The 24,961-nt window shown below is 46.2% G+C and overlaps 1 long non-coding RNA gene across 1 annotated transcript in view; it reads right to left on the bottom strand.

Moving 5' to 3' along the window:
- The window catches only part of LOC119567096, a 101,167-nt gene that overhangs the window by 74,424 nt on the left and 1,782 nt on the right, over positions 1 to 24,961 (bottom strand). Inside the window, exon 2 of the long non-coding RNA XR_006283849.1 lies at positions 5,348 to 5,432. This is a non-coding gene — a long non-coding RNA (uncharacterized LOC119567096). The remainder of the gene's footprint in view (positions 1 to 5,347; positions 5,433 to 24,961) is intronic.

The following is a 24,961-nucleotide window of genomic DNA, read 5'->3' on the forward strand; positions in this document are numbered from 1 at the left end:
AAAAGTTTGCCCACCCCTGTGTTAAGTACTTTGCATGATCATCTGTACATCTGTTCTTATCACTAGATCTTCCTTATACTACTTTGCAGTATGCCTGGCATCAATCATAAAACTCAAAAGGACAGATCTTTCATTAAAAAAAAAAAAGATTGAGTCTTTAACAAGAATAGATTTATCCACAGTAATCTCATGACAAGAGAATCAATCACTTCCTTAGAACACATTCAATCCTTTACTCTAATGGTATCTTCCAGCCGTTTCCAGGAAGGTTAAGTATTTCTTTAGAGCAGTGGATTTAATTTAGTTTTTGCAAGGCAATAACTGGAATTCTGAAGAGCTATAGATTGGGGCTGTCAGTTAACTCACACGATTAACTCAAAAAATTAATTGTGATTAAAAAAATTAATGATTAATCGCACTTGTTTAACAGCACATTTAATCACAATTAATTTTTTTAATCGCTTGACAGCCCTAAAATAATAAATAAGTAGAAAAGTGATAGGCAAGAAGTAGTGTGGTCCAATGGAGTGGAAGTTAAGAAATGGATTCTGTTTCTGGCGCTGTCGCTGACCAACTGCGTGAGCTTGGGCTAGTCTCTTCCCCCAGCTGTAACTCTGTTTCCCCCTCTCACCTCTCAGCTGTTGAAACTGTACATTCTTTGGGCCAGAGACTGTTCCTTTTTATGCGTTTGTGCAGTGCCTAGCATAACAGGGCCTCAATCAGAGTTGGATCTTCTAGGTGCTACTATAATACAAACCACAATCTGAACAGAATTCCCTTCCTTGAACCTTGTTTCTTTTGCAACGACATTTGGATATAGACAATTATATGTATTTTTGGTAAACAGAAATATCTATTAAAGTAGCGATTATAATATCTTGGTTGAAATTTGCATTTTATCTGTACTGGACACAGCATTAATGACATCTATCACCCATTATATTATTAATATTATTATTGTTCCATCATAGCTTGTATTTTTAGTTTCTACCCGCTAAATAAAAACACATGGAAATATACTACTACTTTGCACTTATATGGTACCTTCCTTCCAAAGATCTTGGCATGCTCTGCAAACATTAACAAACTTAGCCTCATAGCTTAATGTGGAAGCTGATGCACAGAGACATTAAGCATTTTGCTCATGGGCACAGAGAACATCTATGACAGAGGCAAGGATAGTATCCAAGGATGAAATCCTAGCTCCATTGAAGTCAATCGCAAAACTCCCATTGACTTCCATGGCGACAGGCTTTCACTCCCAGGGTGCGTCTCTGTTGGCAGATACACACACTAGCTTTGATCGATCTGTGTTGATAGTGGCCTGGTCACTGTAGCATAGGTGGCAGCACTGGCTAGCCACCCAAGTACAATCTGCCCATGCCACCACGGCTACACTGCTATTTTTAGTGCATTATCTTGATCAAAGCTAGCGGTCATCTACCTGAGCTGGGGATTTACACCTCCAGTTGCAATGTAGTTGTGCCCCACGTCTCCAAAGAAAGCTTGCTGTAAGTTTAGCATATTTTGCATGCTCATTAAGAGCCACTCGGGTTAAATTATCCCATGGTGTTATATGAAGCCACTTAAATATTATTGCATATGGACCCAATCCTCCAAAGACTTAAACATGTGAGTAGCCTCCCTTGAGAGTAGCTACGCTGACATCCCTGGGAGCTACACACGTGTGTAAGTGCTTGCAGGATCGGACCCCCAAGTGATTTCAAGTAAGAGATAGTCCATGCTGGCCAAAGTGATTGGTAAGAGTTGGTACAGCAGTAGGATGACCATAATTCCCTATGCTGAATACGAATACGGGACACCTATTAAAATTACTCTTATTCAAGGGAGTTCAACGGCACTCAATCAGAACTATGCAGTACAAACATTCAAATTTACATCAAGTTGACTGAGCCCCTGTTAAAAAGAAATACTGCGTTGTTGGATTCTTTTTATTTACTTTCTTATCTTTAAGGCTTTAGGGTTCACACAGGGAGGGGTGACACACGCACCCCTCCCACCCCCCACACGGGGAGAGGTGACACACACACACTCCTGTACACCTCTCTCACACGGGGGGGGGGGGGGAGGATGACCAACTTACGTGACCCTCCCTGCCCGGCACTCTCCGCCCTCCATGCCAAGCAGGGCCCCCGAGATGGACCCACCTCTCCTAGTACCTAAGTCTTCCTGAGGCAACACATGGGGGTGAGGGGGGAGGGCACACAGGGTCACATGCCCTCCATCCCCAGATTTCTGCCAGGGTTCACACCATAATATGGCCAGCCTCAGCCTTTTGGTACTGTGCAGGAGGGAAGGGATAGGAGCTGCTTCCAGCTGCAGGGGAAGGGTGGGGAGAAATGACCTGGCCCATGTCTTTGCAGAGCTCATCTCTCCCGCTCATCTTTCCCATGTGGCTGGAAGCAGCTTGTCCCTTCCTGCCCGCACACTGTCAAAAGGCAGCTAACACCTTCAGGCTACTGCTGGGCACTGACATAACCCAGCCGCCTCTGGCTACAGCGCAGGCAGGCAGGAAGGGGTTAAGCCCTCAGGATGCATTGTGCACCAGGGCCCAGGGAACCTGACTGCAGGGGCTTCAGCGAACCCAGCCAGAGAGGAGGCTCAGCAGGGGAGGGTGCCTAGGGGACGGAGCAGCTCCATGCACCCTGGGGGCAGGGCCCAGGGGGTGTCGGGTGAAGAGGGTGCTAAGTTCCTGCCCCGGGGGCTGCTGTGGAGCTTGCAGCTTTGGGGGCATGAACAGGCTGGAAATTGCTTCTCCCCCTCACTCCAGAGCTTAGCTGGGGGGCGGAAAGGCTTTCCCATGCCAGTGCTGTGCTAGGCTTTGGCACGTGCAGGGCTTGGCTTCTCCTGGCCAGCGCCTCGGGCTGGAGAGTCTTGGACTTTCCCGGGGTGTCAGCCCAGCCAGAGGCAGTGGGGGAAGGAAGAAACCTGCCGGCCAGGCTGTTGGTGAGCTGAACGCTCCCACCAGGGGTTGGTTCTCCACACAGCACTGAGAGTGGGACGTGCCCTGCCAGGGGTGATATGGGGAACACATAAAAGGGCCAATGGGTGGGCAGCAGGAACGACACGTAACTGGCCGCTGCTTGGCCCCGCACGCACTCACCAGCCACCGCAGCTCACATCGCGCAGCCATCGCTGGCTGGAAATGGGCCAGGGCCCTGCTGGCCAAGAGCTGGCACGCAGCGGGGGCTGGCTGATGGACCAGCATGGACCAGCGGCTGGCCTCCATCGCTGCATCTTTGCCCCACCACCAACCTTGCACACCCACCCCCATCGTCGGCCACGGGACACCCCCTCCCTGCTTGTGGACGGGCAGCTGGCCAGCAGGGATCTGGCCAGCAGCAGGAGCCACCAGTACTGATGGGAGGAGACAGAAAATACGGGACAATTTGCCCATTTTTAAGAAAAAGTCGAGACACCTCCAGGAGGGCTTAAATATGGTACTGTTCCTTTAAAAACAGAACGTCTGGTCACCCTATACAGCAGTCCCCCTACAGGCAGGGGAGCAGCTGTTCTTTGCACCTCTGCTAGGCTGGGGAGCTCTCACTAACCAGCCCTGGAGATGCTTCTGTTTTCTTCCTTTTCCTCAACTAAGTTTGTGTGGACTCTGGATAGATGTGTGAGCTGGTTGCTCATGAGATTAAGAGATGAATAAAATTGCCCGAGAGCCAGCCATAGGGCAGTTAGGAACTGTGCACATCTCATTCCCCTAGCTCACCAAATATCTCCCCTAGCACTTAAGCCTGACCTGAAATGTGCCCAACTGCCCAAGTCCAGGGTCTAGGAGCACAGAATGGCAATTTTGCTGAATTATTGGATGGCTCTGTGATGTGAATCACTAGGAGCTGCTGTAGGAGGAACCAGCACACACATTTTCAATTGTGATTCATCGGTATTTGAACACAGATGTCCAGAGAATAAAGGCCATTGTGGGTAACAGTGCTGCTTAGCTCATCCCACAAAGTGATTTAGCTTAACTAACAGCTTCTCTAGGTCTCCAGAGCCAGTCGCAGGGCCAAATCTCGCAGCCCTTCCCCAGACAGAACTCCTGTGGAAGTTAATCATGGTTTGAAGGCCCCAAGCTTGTAAAACATCAAAATTAATAGCATGCATGTTTGCGAGATGGGGGGCTGAAAGAGGACTGCCGCATTTGGCCTCCTGATTCTGCTGCCCCGACTCACACTGAGTAGTACTTTGTAAGCACACTGCATTTACACTAGTATAGCAGAGATCAGAAGCTAGCTCTCAGAAATCCAATCTTCCTCCCTGCTTGGAAGCGGCCCGTACAGTTGATCTGAAAAGCTAAGCAGCATTTTCACACAGCTTCTCTGCTTTGGCTTAACACGTGGATTCCGATGACTGTAAAGCAGAGGATCGTCTCAGGAAATACTTCAGCTCATTGCAGACAGACTCAGCAACTCTTACACTGTGTATAGCCTTTACTCACGTGAGCAGTCGCATTGAAGTCAAGGGGGTTGATCTGCATTTACACTCAAATAGCTGAGATTGGAATCCAGCCCTTGCAGAGAATTTTTAATTTTCGGGGAGAGAAATAAATGCCACAGACACCGAATGCGGCCTATTGGGTGCTGCACTCCTGAACAGATACAGCACACGCCAAGTGAAGTGCAGATGGAGCACAGAACCCCAGGACACAGCTCTGTTCAAAACGCTCAGCCAGACTCTATCTGACTCTGCTACCCTCACATACAATTGCCATTGGCCTTCAGTTACTAAAGCTTCCAGTACTGCCCCTCCCATTCAACCATCTAGGCTCCTGTACCACTGGAGTCAATAGAAGTTTTGCCAGTGACTCCAATGCCAGCAGGATCAGGCCCCTCTTGTTTTAATGCTGCCCATGTTCTGTCCATGTGGTTCTGGGGATCGGGCAAGTGGGCTGCTGTCTATGGCTGCTTTGTAGCACAAAGAGACAGGCCCTCGAACTCAGTGACACTTGAACTCAGAGACAGGCCCTTGCATTCCTTCTCAAACACAATTCACCCTGCTGTAACTCCACTGAAGGCAGTAATGCTCCATGCCCACCTACAGTATTCCTGGTGCAATATTCAGTTGACTCCCTCAGTAGGTGCTGTACAGGGCTGCATAGTCTGTTACCCACCTCTGCAGATTCCTAGCTAAGATCTAATTTACAACTATGAGTAGACAGTTCAGACCTTCCACTACTGACCAATTAAAACGTCATTGTTTTTAAAAGGAACAAAGGCAAGAGAGTCAAGCTATGAGCAGAAATGGCATGAAAAGCCCTAAAGATAATCACAATAGGGTGTGCTCAACTTCTCATGGCATATTTATCAAGAATACTTACTACACTTCCATCCAGCGTAATAAGCAGTGGGAAGGAGCAGTGTGTCCTCTGGATACAGACAGAAACCAAGAAAGTAAACGGGTGCCTGAAGAGGAAAAAAATTAGGAACAAAGGAAATTTCCAAAAAATCCAAGCCCAGATGGCTGTAAATCCAAGATATTTTTATTCATTTCTATTTTTCATTCCAGGGGATTTTGGACTAATCTATCTAGCTGGAAAAACCATCTCTCTCCTGCATTCCAAGAAGCTTTCCTTGGAAAAATATTTGAGCAATAACGTTTCTCTCATTTTACTAAAAGGACTTTTCTGGGAACACCTTTCATGTCTTGTGAAACCGAATGGTATGTGGGGCTCAGACTAAAAGAAAGAGAAAGAAATACATAATTGTTCTCTATACCGAAAACAGATGGTGTTTGTAAGGCCCTGTTTGTGTGATGGCGGAAAACCTCTCTGAGAACCATGGTTGCCAAATGGTGCTGTGGATTACCCTAGAGCAAGTTGTATATTATGGTAATAACATGGCTTTTAGGGGAAAAGATCTCTGTCCTCACTGATTGCAACAACTATATTTAACACAATATAGTCACCAGATTTGTGGGGAGCATTGTTTTAACTATAGAATGGAAAGGGTTGAGTCACGCTACGTGTTCTCCATTCCAAGCAGGGCCGGTTCTACTGTTTTTGCCGCCCCAAGCACTGAAAAACCCTGTTGCCGCTGAATTGCCATCGCTGACGGCAGGAGAGAGAGAAGCTACCATCGAATTGCCGCCGCGGCCAGAGGAACGGAGAAATTCTGCCACCCCTTTCTGACTGCTGCCCCAAGCACCTGCTTGGAATGCTGGTGCCTGGAGCCGGCCCTGATTCCAAGGACGGTATTAGCCATTTACCAAACCATAAAAGAAGGGCGGCAGTAATGTTCTCTGTTTCCCCGATACATGTCCTGGATGCCTTTTTATCCTCATTGCTACCATACTGTGAATTAACTACTGTTCATCTCTTTGATGGACATACTCACTGGCAAAACAAATTGACTTTGCCTACTAATGGTATTAGGCTGTGCCAAGCAATTAATTATAATGGGACTCATCCATTGTACACGCATCTATTCCCAGTGCTATGAATCTGAGTGTGTTGTAAGAAGTAATCAGATGCTGTCTGGAGAAGAGTCATTATGAGGTACTTAATAAGCACTATGGTTGAGAGGACAGTTTCATTTTAAGAGGAGCAGTATGTATATAATGATTTATTTTCACTGGAAAATAATGCAAGTCTAAAAGTACCACTACATTAATTAAATGGTTATATTCACAATATAGTGCAGCATACTGTAAAGTGATTAGCCTATTGGCTGGCATTTATATTCGACTATAGTTCAGAGGTTCTGGGTACTACTAGAGTTTTAGCAGCTTCTCTTTTAACTGAAGTCAGAAGAGGCAGGGCTTTTGAAGCAGGAAGATCAGAGTTTGATCCCAGCTCCTGCCTAAAGTTCCAACTGGACTACACAGAATAGTGACCCTCAGGACATTTCTAAGTGGCCACTGATTTATTACTTCTGATTCAGGGTGGGACTGAGAAAAATTCACATCTGAAAGTGTGTGCTCATCTTTAACCCTAAAAATTCATAAGACAAGATAGGTAATAGGATGTGGGGCCTTCATGACCAGATCACTCCAACCAATTGAACAGAAGTCATCATCACCCAACAGCTGTTCAATGGTAAATGAAGCAAGCTTCATTTAGATCTTAATCCAGTGTCTAGTGACTCAGGGTGAAATTCCATCCCCACTAAAGTAAATGGGGAAACTCCCATTCACGTGAATGTGGCCAGGATTTGATGCTAGGTGTTTTAATCACAAAAAATTGCCATCAGAATGGACAGTGTAACCCTTGTTGGGATTCTCAGCTGAAAGTTTAAAGACCAAGGGGCCCACGGAAACTGAAAATCTCTCACCTTGAGAAGTAGGCCCCTCCAGAACTAGGTTGACGAATGACTTGCATTGCCATTGTACGTAGATGAATAGCAGACATCCACCCCAAAGGTTTCAGACCCATGTCTTTCATTTTAGAAAGAAGTTTTTTTTTAAAAAAAGGAATCACAATACAGAATTACTGTGCAATAGATGTACATTATAAATATATATATTCATACAACTTGGACATATGCTGTCCTTCAGCAAGCATAATTCTAATATTTGAAAATAAAGCACCCGTTTCCTCACATCTGTGTGGAAAAGTGTCCAGGCAAAATGAGTTGCTAAGTTGTTACTTAAATGAGCAGTGAGGTCTAGAAGACGTGGCTTCTGTCCCTGTGCCACACGTTCCTCGGTTCGGATACTGGTTCTGCCATTGACCTGCTGTGTAGCTTCAGGCAAGTCAGTTAACATCTGTTTCTCAATTCTTCTTGGCATATGGCTTCTGATGGCACAAACAATGAATTAGATGTTGGGTAAGTGATGTAGCCACTGTCACAGCAGCAGTTTCAAGCTCGTCCACCCACCATCAAGGTGGCAGAAAACAGATGGCTCGCTGTCTGTTCTTAAGCTCCAGCGAGGAAGGACAGGAAGCTCAAGAAGTCCCAACAGTAAAGATGCAAGTTAAACTGCCCGTGACCATCATGCATCCTGTTGTTAAAAAGAAGAATCTTTCAGTTCACATGGTTGTTCTGGGAGGCATCCAAGAGCTGACATGCAGAGACTGATCTTTTCAGCAAAGTAGGACGATCGTTCTTTGCTGGACTTGGTGCTCAGTTCTGACGCAGGGTGTAGGCACTCAGGATTGATTAAATGGTTTCCCAACTCGGATAGCTCCTTGGAGAGAGATTTGGCATCTTCAGTGCGGGGGCTGACAAGAAGGTTCTGTTGGCCAAAGCATAGGCTCAGTCTCAGATGTCTCATTTTTTGAAAATTCATTAAAATTTTCTTGTTAATGAGTGGTGCCTCTGTTCTGCATTCACCCTTTTAATTTGGTTTTGCTAAGGGGGAAAATATCCAGGACATAGATAGGAGTGCGGTAGGTTAGAACTGAGATGCAGCATGGAGAAACATGCATAGTACCTTTCTATATTATGCCTGGCTTTATTTAAGGCTGATAATCTTTCACTTTTGTGAGCACTAAAATTAATCAAATGCAAAGCATAATAGTAAACCAGCATAATAGCCTGTTTGATGTGCTGGCACAGGATACTGGACAAGCCAAACAGCTAAACTTTAAAGAATTACACATTTTCCTTTGCTGTTGGCAGTGTAGTTGTAGCCAGGCTGGTCCCAGGAGACCTGAAGAGCAGCTGTGTATAGCTCAAAAGCTTGTATCTTTGACCAACAGAAGTTGGTCCAATAAAAGTTATTATCCCCCCCATCTCGTCTTTCCTATTTTCCATTTGATGGATTTAAATATTGGGCACAAGCATAATTCTCGGTTTGTAGCAGCAGAAGAAAGTAGTGGTAGCATTATCAGCTGGTCTGTCGGAAGATACATATATAATAATTAATATAAGTTAAATAGATGAATGATTGCATTGTCAAAGGTGCCTTTAAACTGATGCACAAAAACTAGCAGCAGAAAATGCACAAAAACTACCTGCAATCGTATGTGCTCTATTCCCAAACGTGTCTCCTCCATAAAAAGCTACAAATATTGACAGCTTGTGGGATAATAGGAAGATAGTCTAGTTCTCCAATACTGTCAGCTTGTTCAGTGCATCTCTGTGTTTCCAAAACAGTTGTCCCTAGTGTAACCACATCGGTATTTTAGACTGCTTACGATCATGGTTCCTCGATCCTGCAGTCTGCATACTGCAGTAGTAGGATCTCAAAGGGTTATGTTTTGATAGCTTCAGTATACCTAAAAGAGAGCCAGCCTACTTCTGTGCTATCATTACGAAAGCACTTACCCGTGCGGAAGCAGCACGTGATTGTATGTGTGCACGCACATGCTCCTTGCGCTGGCCTGCACTATAGCACAGCATGTACAAGCAAACCAGTCCTCCCTGGGGGTCTAGTTATTTTGTGGACCCTTTACTCCGTTTGTATTGCATCAGTTCTGCAGTTTGCTTTGGGTGGGTAACTCACTATCTTGCATGAGTTCACAGCAGCTATCCAAGAGGAGCAAACACAGAAAGGGAAAGTTCATACAGCACCTGATTGGATTTAGGGCCTCTGTGTGCTACTGTCATACAAATGAATAGCAGTAGAGAGTCCATTATCTCACTTAGGAACATCTCAGACACACAAAGACAGGCAAGAATGAATAATATTAACAAGGCTATGCCCTTCTAGTCCAACACCTCACGGACCTCTGCAAACATTAAGGAATTAAGCTTCACCACAGCCCTTTGAGCACGGTAAATATCTGCAGTGCAGTAACTAAGGCACAGAGCAGTTAAGGAGAAGACTGTGCCCAGCTGTGTGAAAAGCAGGGACGAGGGCACAAGGAACTGCTCTTTCTTGTATCCCTATATGGAAGCCGGACACAGCATGGTCCTCATGTGCTCCTGAGTTAAGCAGTGTGAGGCTAGCACTACTGGCCTCTCCAGCAACAGTGTGGTTTGCCCTTCGCCGCCTCCAGACAGGACTCCAGAGAAGGGAGTGGATACTGTGATTTGGTGAGGATGGGGCAAACAGCCACACTCCCTCTGCATACCCACAGAGCTCTGGGATGCTTTGTGCTTGGAGTACAATACTCCTGCTTGAAACTGGGGTCAGCACCACCCAGCTCAAAGCACAATGCATCCCAGAGCTCCCACAGGGTTGGTGCAAACAGCTGAGACTTAAAGACACAATATAGCCCTAAGGAGCTCACTCAAGCTCACAGCGTGTCTGAGGCAGAGCTGGGAATCAACCCTAGATCTCCTGACTCCCACTCCGATGCTTTAGCTGCAAGACCTCCTGCCAGGGCTACAAAACTCACGTGCAATACAAACAACTGAAAACTTCAAACTAGATCAATGACAATACATTTGAGTTCACTGTAGGCGTACAGGCCACCAACTTACACTGATATGCACAAAGTCATCTCTGACTCCGTCAATGCTTCCTTCTGCTGAGCCCTGGGAAAGCCCATTTAGAGCCAAAGGCGGACAACTTTTACAGTTAGTCAGCGCTTGGATTGTATTTTGTAGCTAACCAGTAAAGCAACTGACTGTTGGACTCAGACACCCTCTGAGCATCCAGCCCCTCATGATGAGAAGCTGCAGAAAACCAATTTGTCAAAACATCTGGCCAGAGTTTTGAACAATGGCAAAAACAAGACACCAATACGCTCATTAACCAGCCCAGGGGACATTCTTGCTGAGTCAGGTCTGTTATTTAGTTTCTAGGGAACAAAGGGCTCTCAATCAAACTGAAAAACAAAAAACCATCTGAATATTTCAGAAAACAACCCTTGTATGTTACTGAGACACCCCCCCAGATGAGGAGTATTTTCTTTACATCTTTCTGCCTAAATGCTTTGTCCCATCACCACTGTCAAGCCTACATCTATAAGGAAGATAGGATTGTGATTCCAGCTCGCAAGACTATCACCACGATCCTACAGTGCTTACCTGAGACCACGGTCTAGGGATATATATGAGGAATTGTCCTTGTCAGAGACATTGGCGGCCAACCACAGAGGTAGCTGCCCCAGTGCAAACCCCTTGTATAGACAGGGAAAACCACTATCTGCACCAGTGCAGTGCACCCCTGCTTGAAACTGGGGTAAACGGTATCAATGTAAATCATAGCTTAGAGTGCGTTTCGCAGACATTGCTGACAGCAGAGGAATGGTGAGACTTGGGAATCCTGGGTTCCATTCCAGGCTCTGGAGGAGAGCATGTCCGAGTGGGCACAGTCCATTCCTAAGTTGCATCCCTTGTGTACCACCTCTTCCAACCTCTTCCTTTCCCCATCCCATTCTGCTTGCCTACCCAGCCCCACGATCCACTCCCCAGTCTTCTCATCTTAGACCCAGTTTCCTTGCCCAGACAGTCCTAGTCTCCCTCTCTGAGCTTGCTATCAGAATCCGAATCCCCGCCCCCTCCCTCCCCACACACATTCCCAATTCCCCCCTCCCAGCTCCTTGTCACATAAGCTGTTCCCTTCCCTCTCCCCCACCCCTTACCCCGCCGTCCCACACTGGTCCCTAGTCTTTGTCCACCCAATCCTGATCTCCCTTCCCACAAGCTGCTCCTCTGATCTTAGTGTCCCTTCCCATCCTTTTCTTTACCAGCTTCCAGTCTCTCCTCTCCCCATGGATCCCAGCCTCAGTCTCCTCCACGTCTCCCACTCACAGTTTTCATTGCCCCAGGTATAAAATAGGGATAATAATCCTTACAGTACCCATTTCATGGATGTGTTCTGCAGCTAACTTAATTGGAGTTTGTGTTCCCGTGGGATTCTTGGCTAAGGTATTCAAAGGGCACCTTCAAGCTGAAACGTTGCTACCTCTACTCTTAATACTTTTAAAGAGGTAAATAGTATCACATAACTGCTGTATTTCAGCGTCAGCTGAAATTCCCTGTATTGTTTAGTTTGTACATGGACTGACTGTTTTAAGATGGAACTGAAGGGGAATACAGTATTTCAGTTCCCACTGAAACAAAAACACTTTAAAGAGACTTTATTAAATATTTGTAACGAAACGCTGATTGCAAACATTCAGCAATTTTGACTAAACAAAAAGTTTTTCCAAAAAAAAAAAAGTCAAAAAGTTTCAACTTTTCGTAGAAAAAAACCCCTAAAAATCAGAAAAACAAAAAAGTGTTTTGGTTTATGTGTTTTTGGAATAAGTATGTGTATTTACACACACACACACACGCGCGCGCGCGCTTACACTTGTTTCTACTTACCCATTTTCTAATCATTTAGGGTCTGGTGCTTCCCCATTAAATCAACAGATTTTCTGCAAACGTCAACAGGAGCAAGTTCAACCTTTGGACATTGTTTGTGGTCAGGCTGTGTCCGTGAACTAGCTGTGCAGAATGTGAGTACAGAGGAAGTACACACTGTATTACTGAGTAAATGATGGGTTAAGTATAACAGATCAGTGTATCCTTCATTTAAACGCAACTTGCATAGCAATCTGGTTTATACTAATAATAACCATCATCAAAAATACCATGGAGACTGTTTTCACTTCTCCCTACCCTAGGCCATAACCCTTTATTTTTCTATGGCCTTATCCTTTTATCACTGCCCCCATTTTCTTCCTAACGGTTGCAACTAAAAATCCACAAAGAGTTTGGAGTCATTAAGGGCACTCAGAGGAAATCAGACAAAACCTTGGTCCTGATCCAGAACACTTTAAACCTGAACTAAAGCAGAGATCAATTTTTTTTTAAATGTTTGACGAGGAGGAGGAGCAGAACTGTGCGACCAGGAGAATTCATGGTGTGCTGAATAAGTTAGGGGTGAAAAATACTCTATTTCTTGGCTTTGCACACAAAAAGTCTGTTATGGCACTAGATCCTGCCAATGTTTTCAATAGCAGCCAAAAATAATTGCAAAAGAGAGTTTGTCAGTTTAAAATAAGGAATTGGGAATGGTTTGATATAACATCTTCAGAGAAGAGTAAAACCTAGAATTGATATAAACCACTTCAAAATTTCAAGATGAACCTATTTTGGTTCTGGGATTGAGCCAGTTTAAAAAGGGCTTATGTTCTGTTTCCATGTTGGATGTGATGAAAACCTCATTACAAAAATAGATTAAAAATCATCTCACGGACTCGCCCAATCTTGCAAGATTTGGGAGAAATTTCAGCCCCTCCAAGCCCCATTCTAACTCTAGACACAGGTTCACATACTGGCTCTGCTCATTTTGAACAATGTTTATTACTACCTCAGAAAGGCAAGACTACTGGAAATTTGGTAATTTTCACTCATCAAGTAGAAAGCTGTCCCTGCTCTTCTAGAATGAAAGTTTAAAAATCTATCTGAAGAGAAAAGAAGGAACAGGAGAGAAGGTAGTACGAGTTTTAAAGACGAGTTGAATCATATTTGGAAGAGTAGGGACCTGTCTTATGTCATATGCAGGGGTGAAAGTAAGCCGGTACGCCGTACTGGACTGGCTTCCCCAGGTGGCAATTTAAAGGGCCTGGGGCTCCCAGCAGTGGCTGGAGCCCTGGGCCCTTTAAATTGCTGTCAGAGCCCCGCTGCTGGAGCCCCGGGGGAGCGGAGGTGGCCAGGACCCCGGAGGCTCCAGCAGCGATTTAAAGGGCCTGGGGCTCCGCTGTGGTAGCGGCAATTTAGGGCTCTGGCAGCAGGGCTCAGGTGGTGATTTAAAGGGCCCGGGGCTCCGGCTGCCGCTACCACCCCGGGCCCTTTAAATCTCCACCGGCTCTGGGGCTCAGACGGCAATTTAAAAGGTCCAGGGCGGTAGCAGTGGCCGGAGCCCTGAGCCCTTTAAATCGCCGTCTGAGCCCCGCTGCCTGAGCCCCGGGGTAGTGGTGGCAGCCGGGACCCCCAGGACTCTATCGGCAATTTAAAGGGCCCTGGGATCCGCTGTGGTAGCTGGAGCCCCAGGCCCTTTAAATGGCCTCGAGCCCCGGGGCTCCCAGCCACCTCTGCAGCTGGTAGCTCCAGCAGTGATTTAAAGGGTCCCAGGCTCCCAGCCGCCGCTACCGCAGCCCAGGGCCCTTTAAATCTTGATTTAAAGGGCCCGGGGTGCTAAAGGCCCCGCCTCTTCTGGTTTAGGCCCCGCCCCCTGCTCAGGACTCCTGCGTACTGCTATGTCCTTTAAGTTACTGTCACCCCGGTCATATGCACACCCCCATTCATCTCAGGTGTACATCACTTTTCCCAGTTAAACTTCTTTTTAATCTTTCATGACTGGGCGACATGTGCAACCACCATCTTCACAATGATGATCCCCAGTATTATAACGCTAGTATTTCAATAGTCCTTCTGGTCTCCAGAACTGAGTTCACGTCAGAGAAACCTGCAACAACATTTTACTTCTTAAGTCAAGACTAAGCCCATCATTTTTGCTTCACTACTCTTAATAATTAAGATGCACTATCAATTGCTCTTCAGTAAAGAAATGCTAACCCTGAACTTTGCATGTAGTGCTGGAGCTGAGCATAATATGTTTGGACAATTCAATTGTCTCAGTGGACCCACACAAACACAATAGTTCAGGAATCTACTATTCATTCCACCTGTTCAATGTTGCCAGCATATGGATCTTTATTTTGCTCAGACACAGGAAACAGGGCCCCCACCCCCGTCTGGTAGGTGACTTCACTTTGCTGCCTACACAGGACTGTAGCTAAGGCTCAAAGCAAGACCCGCACAGTCCATAGGAATGTAAGGGGACTGTTGCCCCCTTACTAACATTCAGTGGGGGTGTTTTAGTTGCTAGCTCCCAGTACTAAAAAGGGGGAAGGGTCGATGGGGAATCAGGACCCTGAGACTGCCAGTCCCCAGGAACAATGGGGAGAGGCCAATACTCCAGGTCAGCCTGAATGACAGGGCGGGCAGGCTAATCGGGGAGTCAGGAGGCCAGGGAGGTCCGGTCCTCCGTGTGAACTGGATTTGCCTGGGTCAGACGGAGTGGGGCCAAGCTAAGGAGAAAGCAGGGGCCCAAGCTAAGCTGGGGAGCAGAGCTGTGCCAGATCCAGAGGGACCAGAGGCACAGCCCAGAGAGAGCAGACTTGCCCTGGGAGCAGAGCTGCAGCAACCAGAGCCAGAGGGGCCAGAGAAGTAGCCCATGAAGCAGGTCAGTGCTGGGAGCAGAGTCACAGAAGCAGCCTGCAGAACAGACCTGTCCTGGGAGCAGAGCTGTAGCAACCAGAGGCAGAGGGGCCAAAGGAGCAGCCCAGGGAGCTGGAGGCAGAGCAGCAGTAGTGCAGAGACAGAGTGGTGGAGCTGGATCAGTCCGGAGCTGGGTGCGGAGAGCAGCTGGGGAGACCGAGGGGGACCCTGGGCAGCAGGCCCAGCACAGGGAGACGCCTCAGCCAAGAGGCTCTGCAGGCCAGGCTTGGATCGTAACCCCGACAGGGCGGGGGCGACACTGGGAAGAAGGGTCCTACCACTTAGAGCCTGAGAGCGTGTGGCCAGCACCAGAGCAAGTGTCCAACCCACAGCATCCCTGCAGCACAGCCAGGGCCTGAGCAGGAGGCCTGGGACTTACAAGGAACAGACTGTGAACTGCCCTGACATTCCAGAGACCCTGTTTGTGATGTTCCCTGCCACAGAGTGGGGTGATGAGTTTCCTTTAACCTTTCCCATTTTTCCTTATTCTTTTTCAAATTAATTGTTGATTAAATAACTTGCATTTGCGTTAACTTGTATGTAATGGTCAGTGGGTCAGAGAAGTGCCTAGCGCAGAGAGAGTACCCCGGAGTGGGGACACCCTAGCCCCTGTCCTAGATAACCACAGCAGGGTTGGGGGTTGAGCCCCCCAGGAATCCTGGGCCCAGCCTTGTTGGGGTTACGAGGACTCTGCCAGACAGGAGAGTGGAAGGGGAGTCCTCAAGGGCAGAGAGGCCACTGGGTAAAGGAAGTGGGAGCGAGGACCCAGATCCTTTCGCTGACCCACTTCACCGGGGTAGTACAGAAGCCAGGAAAGTTCCCCACAATAGCGGGACGATTCCCCCGCTTACAGGAAGGCAACTGAACTTGCTGAGCCAAAAGGCGGGATGATAGCAGCTGTGCTAAGCATTTCTCAACTGGAAGTGTCTCTTTGCAGACCTTAAGAAAATAGTGGTAATAGATACTTTGGACTTCTATTGAACCTTCCATCCAAGCACTTCACAAACATTCCTGTGGGACAGGGAGTTACTGTCAACCCCAAAAATTAAATACAGTTTTACAGATCAGGAAATAGCCACAAAAGAGAATAAGGGCCTGATCTCAAAGCTCATTTGAAGTGATAATGAGAGTCCCATTGGGTATGTCCTGACAGGTAAAGAGGGTGTGCTTTTCAATCATGTTATCTTGAAAATCCCTATTAAGGTAGCCTAACATAGCTTCAGATGCGTGAGGCTGTATGTCAGCACTTCCCTGCGGTTCAGACTACGGGGGTTTGAATAGCAGTGTGCGCCCAAGTGCTGCACTGGAACTCCCTTGGGTGGACACTGCAGGCATGAACTAGAAGGCTCCTAGTTCACATTAATTTAATCCTGTTTGCAAAGGATTAGTTTGTATCCCCATTCACTGTGTCTTGCCTCATCTGCTGTGTATCTTCACTGATGTAACTATGTTAGCCATGCACAAATGTACAACTTCTGACTTCACAAGCTTAGGAAGAATATTCAGTGGAAAAATGTATGCAAATAGGGCAAATCAATAAAGTTTTTATTGTGGCATTCAAAAGTACACTTTATATCCAGGGGGCTATTTCCATGCCAAATTTAAACTTTCTGCCCCCAGCTGTTTTTTTTGTGCTAGCCCTGTACTTAAAAAACAAAACCTTCTGATCCTCCTCTACCACCACCCACTCCTCAGACTTAAACATTGCTGAATTCAACAGTCAAAACAAAAAGTTTGGCCAGGACACCAAGCTTGGAAAATTTTAGTCCAAATAGCAAATGTTAAGCAAAAATAACAAGCAGCTGAAATCAGAGGGATAGACTGGAAATGCTTACGCAGCCGTAACCATAGTAGTTGTCACAAGGATGCAATATAAAAGATTGTTTTGATATGTAGACAGTTAATGTGTAGAGCACCATCTACAGAAAAATGAGAACATGTATTTTTCATAAATGAGCAGGTTCAATAAAGTTATTATGCAGTACAGATGGCTTCATTTTTGCTCCTGTTCTATACAACATTATGCAGTCTCATTGAAGATGCTCTGACTCCAGTGCTGAAGATCTTATTCATTACTCAGGCAAAATTCCCATTGACTTTAATGGGAGTTTTGTCGGAAGAAAGCACTTCAAGGACTAGGCCCTGCGGTGGGGAAGCGGAAGGAAGTAGGCTAGAATGGGATTGGATTCATTTACACGTTCCCTCCACGCGATGAGACCCTGAGAGACCCTGATCTATGGTTCAGCTGCCAACTGAGCACAAAACTAGCGCTAGAGCGAAGGCACCAAGCATGAAAATAAAAACCCAGCTGGGAGATGGGCTGGTACAATCTTGATCCTAGTCACTTTGCTACTCCATAAACCTGATGACTTGCACCCAAAACACAGCCGTTTCAACCTGCTCCTCAGCCAAGATTCAATAGCACTACGTGCTGTAATGCACTCCTATTACCGGGGCTGCCAAGTGTCCTATCTAGCATGACACTTGTGCATTTAGCAGCCTTGTCACACACTCCTGAATCCTCACTGAGGTGTCAGCCATCAAGATGGGCGGCTGGAATAGGCTGCAACTGTGGCCAGAGGACACCGTGCAGCCTGCTTTGCCAGCAACCCGGCAGCTTCTGTGTCACTCCTTTTACTGCTCCCTCTGCTGGATCAAGGAGAAACAGGGAACAGTGACAGGCGAGGATTGGTTTGAGACTCCTCCACCATTTTGTTCCACCCCTCAGCTAGCCACCCAACCCCATGTTCCTCTTCCACCCCCCGCACAGACAGATATTTTCCTGTCCTGGTGGCACTGGTTTGAGAGGGGCAGCAAAGTTTCAGTTGCTCTTCGTTAACTCATTTGCCCTTCACTTAGAGGAAACATATTTATTTCCAGGTTTTAGAGTAGCAGCCGTGTTAGTCTGTATCCGCAAAAAGAAAAGGAGTACTTGTGGCACCTTAGAGGCTAACAAATTTATTTCCCTTCAGCTTCCCACAGAATAGTGAGCGACCTTGAATCTTTCGTTGCTTCCCTCTTTTGCTCGTCCTCTGCAAAGCTTCAGTGCACTCTCTGCCGCCAGTAAAATACTGTGCCCTCTGCTTTCAGCCCTTCCCTTCCTTTACCTTCTCGTCTAATATCCATGCTATTCCCAGTTACTCAGTGGGAAATAGTTTAGGTGGAAATATTTAGTATCTTTACAAAGTAAAGCCTGTGCTCTATTTCTTTATGTAGCAAGTAACATATCTGCTGCCCGCAGTAATAGAGAGGGGTGAAGCTGTCCTGAATCGCTAACATAAAAACCTAAGTCCCAGACATAAGCTTACAATAACCTAGTTTCTTAAAAAAAAATAAAATGCTGAGCAGTTTCAAAAAGAAATGAAATATTTTATCCCTTTTAATCCCGAAGAGAGACAGCTGCTGCAGAAACAAAAGATAACAGAACTTCAACCACAACAAAAATGTTTTGAGATTTTCATAAATTAATTTCTGATCCCCATTTTCTAGCCTGTTTTGCCCGACCCCAAACAATATATTATCCACAACTGATGAATTTTTGTTTCATTTAATGATATTTGATCATAATAATGCAGATACAATATAAACGCTTAATTTTGCCTGAGGACACTTGTGGAGTGGAATCTTAAATGACTTGTCAAAATAGAACTATTTAAAAACAAGCCCGTGCTCCATGATGACAGAACGTATCAACTGAACTTTAAGAATCTGGGAATCATACGGATTCCCTCTTCATCAGGTTCAGATGAAAGTGACCCTGATTTGGAGATGTATCACTAGTTAACATAGGTGCAACCCAAGTGTCAGTAAGCAAGGCGTCTAAACAACAGAGATGGGCCCAAAATGGAACCGCAGCTCCAACCACCACTCCTAAGCAGTGGACATATTCAGAACTAAACATCATCGCTCAGGCCTATAAGGGGCTGTGATGATTTAGTGTGATCATTTAGTGCAAACATGCCTATATCAAACTTCAGGCCCCATTTTGTGAATGCTGTTTTGATTGCAAACTGCTCTGTACCTTCACGTTGCCTTTTAATCTCTTTATTGAACTGGGATCCCAGGAGACGTTAGCAGAGATTCTGTGTGATCCTAGCAAAGGGCAAAAAGTAGGTAAGCTGCTCTCACCTTTGTAGCACAACATCCCCCAAGAGCTACCCTAGTCCCTTGGAAATTAGTCCAGTCACAGATGGCATCCACCTGGGACTAAGCCAGCTTCCTAAGGGTTAATGAGATCTACATTTTCAGTTGTTATTTTCCAACTGTTCCTCCTTGGTTTTTCAATTCCCCCATCTAATCTCCTATTGCTGCTGTAGCAAATTTTCTGGCTTGAGCAAGAGACCACGCGGAAGGTGCTTATAAAGCCATTGATATGCTAATGTGTGTTCTAGAACTCAGAGTCATTTCCTTTCTCTTCCTGTTTCCCTAATGACTCTCACTGAAATCTCTTCTCTCAAAGGGGGCTCAGTTGTAGCATTACAGTTATGCTCTATGGGACTTTTATTAAGCACCCATCCTTTTCCATAAATAGCCACCGCTACACCTCGAGGTCTTGGCCAACTTCACTAACAATTTCTTTTTAAACCATGGTGTGTGTCTGCTTAGAAAGACGGCATGGACTAGTGTCCTGAGTCCAGGACTGGGAGCCAGCTACATTCACTCCCTAGCTATGAAACTTACATGTGTCACTTAACCTCTCTGGCCTTGCCTATGGCTATACAGTTTTCCCCTGAAATGTCCCCCTCTTGCTAGTACTTGTACATCTTCACTGAGCGTAGCAACGATGGGAGAGTCCATATAAAGAAGCCACTAGCACCCTCCAGCATATTGTTTAGATCTGCTCTGAACATAGCAGCTGAAACACCTGCAGCCAGATTACATGTCTGTGAGGGGAGGGCTCCTGCCTCATACTGGGAATGAGGGGCGATCAACAGGTTATCTCAAGTGCTTATATACAAATGCACAAAGCCTTGGAAACAAGCAGGGAGAACTGGAGGTCCTGGTGATGTCAAGGAACTATGACGTGATTGGAATAACAGAGACTTGGTGGGATAACTCACATGACTGGAGTACAGTCATGGATGGTTATAAAATGTTCAGGAAGGACAGGCAGGGCAGAAAAGGTGGGGGAGTAGCACTGTATGTAAGGGAGCAGTATGACTGCTCAGAGCTCCGGTACGAAACTGTGGAAAAACCTGAGTGTCTCTGGATTAAGTTTAGAAGTGTGTGCAACAAGAGTGATGTCGTGGTGGGAGTCTGCTATAGACCACCGGACCAGGGGGATGAGGTGGATGAGGCTTTCTTCCGGCAACTCACGGAAGCTACTAGATCGCATGCCCTGATTCTCATGGGTGACTTTAATTTTCCTGATATCTGCTGGGAGAGCAATACAGCGGTGCATAGACAATCCAGGAAGTTTTTGGAAAGCGTAGGGGACAATTTCCTGGTGCAAGTGCTAGGGGAGCCAACTAGGGGGGGCGCTTTTCTTGACCTGCTGCTCACAAACCGGGTAGAATTAGTGGGGGAAGCAAAAGTGGATGGGAATCTGGGAGGTAGTGACCATGAGTTGGTTGAGTTCAGGATCCTGACACAGGGAAGAAAGGTAAGCAGCAGGATACGGACCCTGGACTTCAGGAAAGCAGACTTTGACTCCCTCAGGGAACAGATGGCCAGGATCCCCTGGGGGACTAACATGAAGGGGAAGGGAGTCCAGGAGAGCTGGCTGTATTTCAAGGAATCCCTGTTGAGGTTACAGGGACAAACCATCCCGATGAGTCGAAAGAATAGTAAATATGGCAGGCGACCAGCTTGGCTTAATGGTGAAATCCTAGCGGATCTTAAACATAAAAAAGAAGCTTACAAGAAGTGGAAGGTTGGACATATGACCAGGGAAGAGTATAAAAATATTGCTCGGGCATGTAGGAAAGATATCAGGAGGGCCAAATCGCACCTGGAGCTGCAGCTAGCAAGAGATGTCAAGAGTAACAAGAAGGGTTTCTTCAGGTATGTTGGCAACAAGAAGAAAGCCAAGGAAAGTGTGGGCCCCTTACTGAATGAGGGAGGCAACCTAGTGACAGAGGATGTGGAAAAAGCTAATGTACTCAATGCTTTTTTTGCCTCTGTTTTCACTAACAAGGTCAGCTCCCAGACTGCTGTGCTGGGCATCACAAAATGGGGAAGAGATGGCCAGCCCTCTGTAGAGATAGAGGTGGTTAGGGACTATTTAGAAAAGCTGGACGTGCACAAGTCCATGGGGCCGGACGAATTGCATCCGAGAGTGCTGAAGGAATTGGCGGCTGTGATTGCAGAGCCCTTGGCCATTATCTTTGAAAACTCGTGGCGAACGGGGGAAGTCCCGGATGACTGGAAAAAGGCTAATGTAGTGCCCATCTTTAAAAAAGGGAAGAAGGAGGATCCTGGGAACTACAGGCCAGTCAGCCTCACCTCAGTCCCTGGAAAAATCATGGAGCAGGTCCTCAAAGAATCAATCCTGAAGCACTTAGAGGAGAGGAAAGTGATCAGGAACAGTCAGCATGGATTCACCAAGGGAAGGTCATGCCTGACTAATCTAATCGCCTTTTATGATGAGATTACTGGTTCTGTGGATGAAGGGAAAGCAGTGGATGTATTGTTTCTTGACTTTAGCAAAGCTTTTGACACGGTCTCCCACAGCATTCTTGTCAGCAAGTTAAGGAAGTATGGGCTGGATGAATGCACTATAAGGTGGGTAGAAAGCTGGCTAGATTGTCGGGCTCAACGGGTAGTGATCAATGGCTCCATGTCTAGTTGGCAGCCGGTGTCAAGTGGAGTGCCCCAGGGGTCGGTCCTGGGGCCCGTTTTGTTCAATATCTTCATAAATGATCTGGAGGATGGTGTGGATTGCACTCTCAGCAAATTTGCGGATGATACTAAACTGGGAGGAGTGGTAGATACGCTGGAGGGGAGGGATAGGATACAGAAGGACCTAGACAAATTGGAGGATTGGGCCAAAAGAAATCTAATGAGGTTCAATAAGGATAAGTGCAGGGTCCTGCACTTAGGATGGAAGAATCCAATGCACCGCTACAGACTAGGGACCGAATGGCTAGGCAGCAGTTCTGCGGAAAAGGACCTAGGGGTGACAGTGGACGAGAAGCTGGATATGAGTCAGCAGTGTGCCCTTGTTGCCAAGAAGGCCAATGGCATTTTGGGATGTATAAGTAGGGGCATAGCGAGCAGATCGAGGGACGTGATCGTTCCCCTCTATTCGACACTGGTGAGGCCTCATCTAGAGTACTGTGTCCAGTTTTGGGCCCCACACTACAAGAAGGATGTGGATAAATTGGAAAGAGTCCAGCGAAGGGCAACAAAAATGATTAGGGGTCTAGAGCACATGACTTATGAGGAGAGGCTGAGGGAGCTGGGATTGTTTAGTCTGCAGAAGAGAAGAATGAGGGGGGATTTGATAGCTGCTTTCAACTACCTGAAAGGGGGTTCCAAAGAGGATGGCTCTAGACTGTTCTCAATGGTAGCAGATGACAGAACGAGGAGTAATGGTCTCAAGTTGCAATGGGGGAGGTTTAGATTGGATATTAGGAAAAACTTTTTCACTAAGAGGGTGGTGAAACACTGGAATGCGTTACCTAGGGAGGTGGTAGAATCTCCTTCCTTACAGGTTTTTAAGGTCAGGCTTGACAAAGCCCTGGCTGGGATGATTTAACTGGGACTTGGTCCTGCTTTGAGCAGGGGGTTGGACTAGATGACCTTCTGGGGTCCCTTCCAACCCTGATATTCTATGATTCTATGATACATGAACACCCTACCCTGGATACCACTAGCAATGATATGAAATTAAGAGGAAAACATAGTACAGATCCTGTGAGGAAGGAGGGTGGTCCAGAGGTTAGGGTGCTAGATGGGGATTTGAGAGACTTGGGCTCTGTTCCTTGCTCTGCAACAGAGTCCCTGCCTGACTTTAGGTAAGTCGCTTAGTTTCTGCGTGCATCAGTTCCCACACGTACAATGGGGATAATAGCACAACCTACTGGACGGGGGTGTTGTGAGAATAAACACATTACAGATCATGAGGTGCTCAAGCAGTACAGAAGTGGGAGGCCATATGATTGCCTTAGACGTAGCCCTATGTGACGTTATTGACGTGAACTGTGACCATATAGATCATTGTTGAAACCAAGGTCCTATAGGTGCACCAAATCTTGTACAAAGGAGGTTAAGTGAAATGTCTATGAAAAGGTCGTAATTTGCTGGTTATGATTATGCGATCTGTATGTGTGTTTCATTTTTGTATTTGAAGTTATGAATATTGGCTATGCACTTGTATCTCAATGTGTTTGATTCTAAGTAGCATCAGTGAAGCATTTGGTCAGCTTCTTGAGAAAGGACTATTCTGAATAAGTGCCCAATCAAGAAACACTTAACTGACAGTGCATCTTGGGAGACTCCAATCCACATCTGAGGAGCCTTCCTGGAAACGTTCAAGGTAGCATGTGAGCAATGGCTGCTGCCTGCAAACCGAGTCAGGCATGGACATGTGACTTGCCCATGTGACTCCAAACTCCATCTTGCTGCTGTGATTTTCCACAGTAAGAACAAAGGGGTCCTTCCACATGGCAGAGGATATAAAAGGCCCTGGAAATCCCTCCATTTTGTCTTCAATCCTGCTTCTGACCTCTGGAGGAACTGTGCTTGAAAGTAAAGCTCTGAATAAAGGACTGAACAACCCATCCGAGCTGGGATGTTTGTACTCCAGAGACTTAATTAGTTTGAATCAGCAGTAATCCCAACAAGCCTGAACTAAGAACTTTGCAATTGTTGTATGTATTTGAGTCCATTTAACCAATTTTAACTTTTACTGGGGTATTGGTTTTCATGACTATTCATCCCCATAAGGAGCGGTGCTGGTGGGGATACCGGGAAACTGGAGTGTCTAAGGGAATTGCTTGTATGACTTCTGGTTAGGCAGTGGGGTAAAACTGAAGTCCTCGCTGCTTGGCTGGTTTGGTGTGCCTTAGTAGTGAAGGACCCCCAGCCCTGGGCTGTGACTGCCCTGCTCTATGCAATTTGTCCTAAATTGATACTCTCAGTAGTGTCCCGCCATAGGCCGCTTTGTTACAGCCTAGCAACAGTCTCTGGATCTCATTCCTATCTGCCATATGGGAATAATACCAATCCTGCCAGGAGCATTGTGGAGCATCATTTGTCAATATTTTTATGTGATAGATAAGCACTTCGTTTTTAGCCAAATACGATAAAAAAATTGTTTGGATTTGCTTTTCAGCTTCGAAGACAATCCCTGTTTTAGCCAACTTTGCATTATTTTTCCATATCAAACTAAAAATAAAGGCTTTAAAACAATAATGAACTTTTGCCAGCGGATTCTATAATGCCAACAAGACACTTGGGGTTGTGTGTTAACACAGCTATGGCCAAGTCAAGTCAAGGGCTTTTTTTTGTAGCAGACTCCAATTCCAGTCCCAGTCACTCTTTTCCCAGGCTAACGGGGCTGGGAACACAGCAAGAAGAAATACATAATGTCCCTGGGGGAGAATGTGTGTTCCATCACCCAAAAGATATTCTGGCAAACATTGAAGGGCACATGTTGATGGGTCCAAAAAGGAAGAATGGTGGCTAGAAGAGTGATGGCCCTGGGGGAGAGAAAGAGTTTGAGGGGAAAATGGAAGAAGAGCCTTTGATAGGGCTTAGAACAGGAGAAATATAAAAATAGCACAGACTTTAGTAGTGCCTTGAAGCTGCAATCAAATAGATGATGAAGATAACTGTACTGTATTCACCCCATACCATGTCTTACATGTGTATCTAGTGTATCTACAAGTTTGCCAGTCTGGATGCATGCTCAAAGCACGTTCTTCGCCTACTCCAAACATGCA

The sequence above is a fragment of the Chelonia mydas genome, chromosome 9 (assembly GCF_015237465.2).
Source record: "Chelonia mydas isolate rCheMyd1 chromosome 9, rCheMyd1.pri.v2, whole genome shotgun sequence".
In the NCBI taxonomy this organism is placed as follows: domain Eukaryota; kingdom Metazoa; phylum Chordata; order Testudines; family Cheloniidae; genus Chelonia; species Chelonia mydas.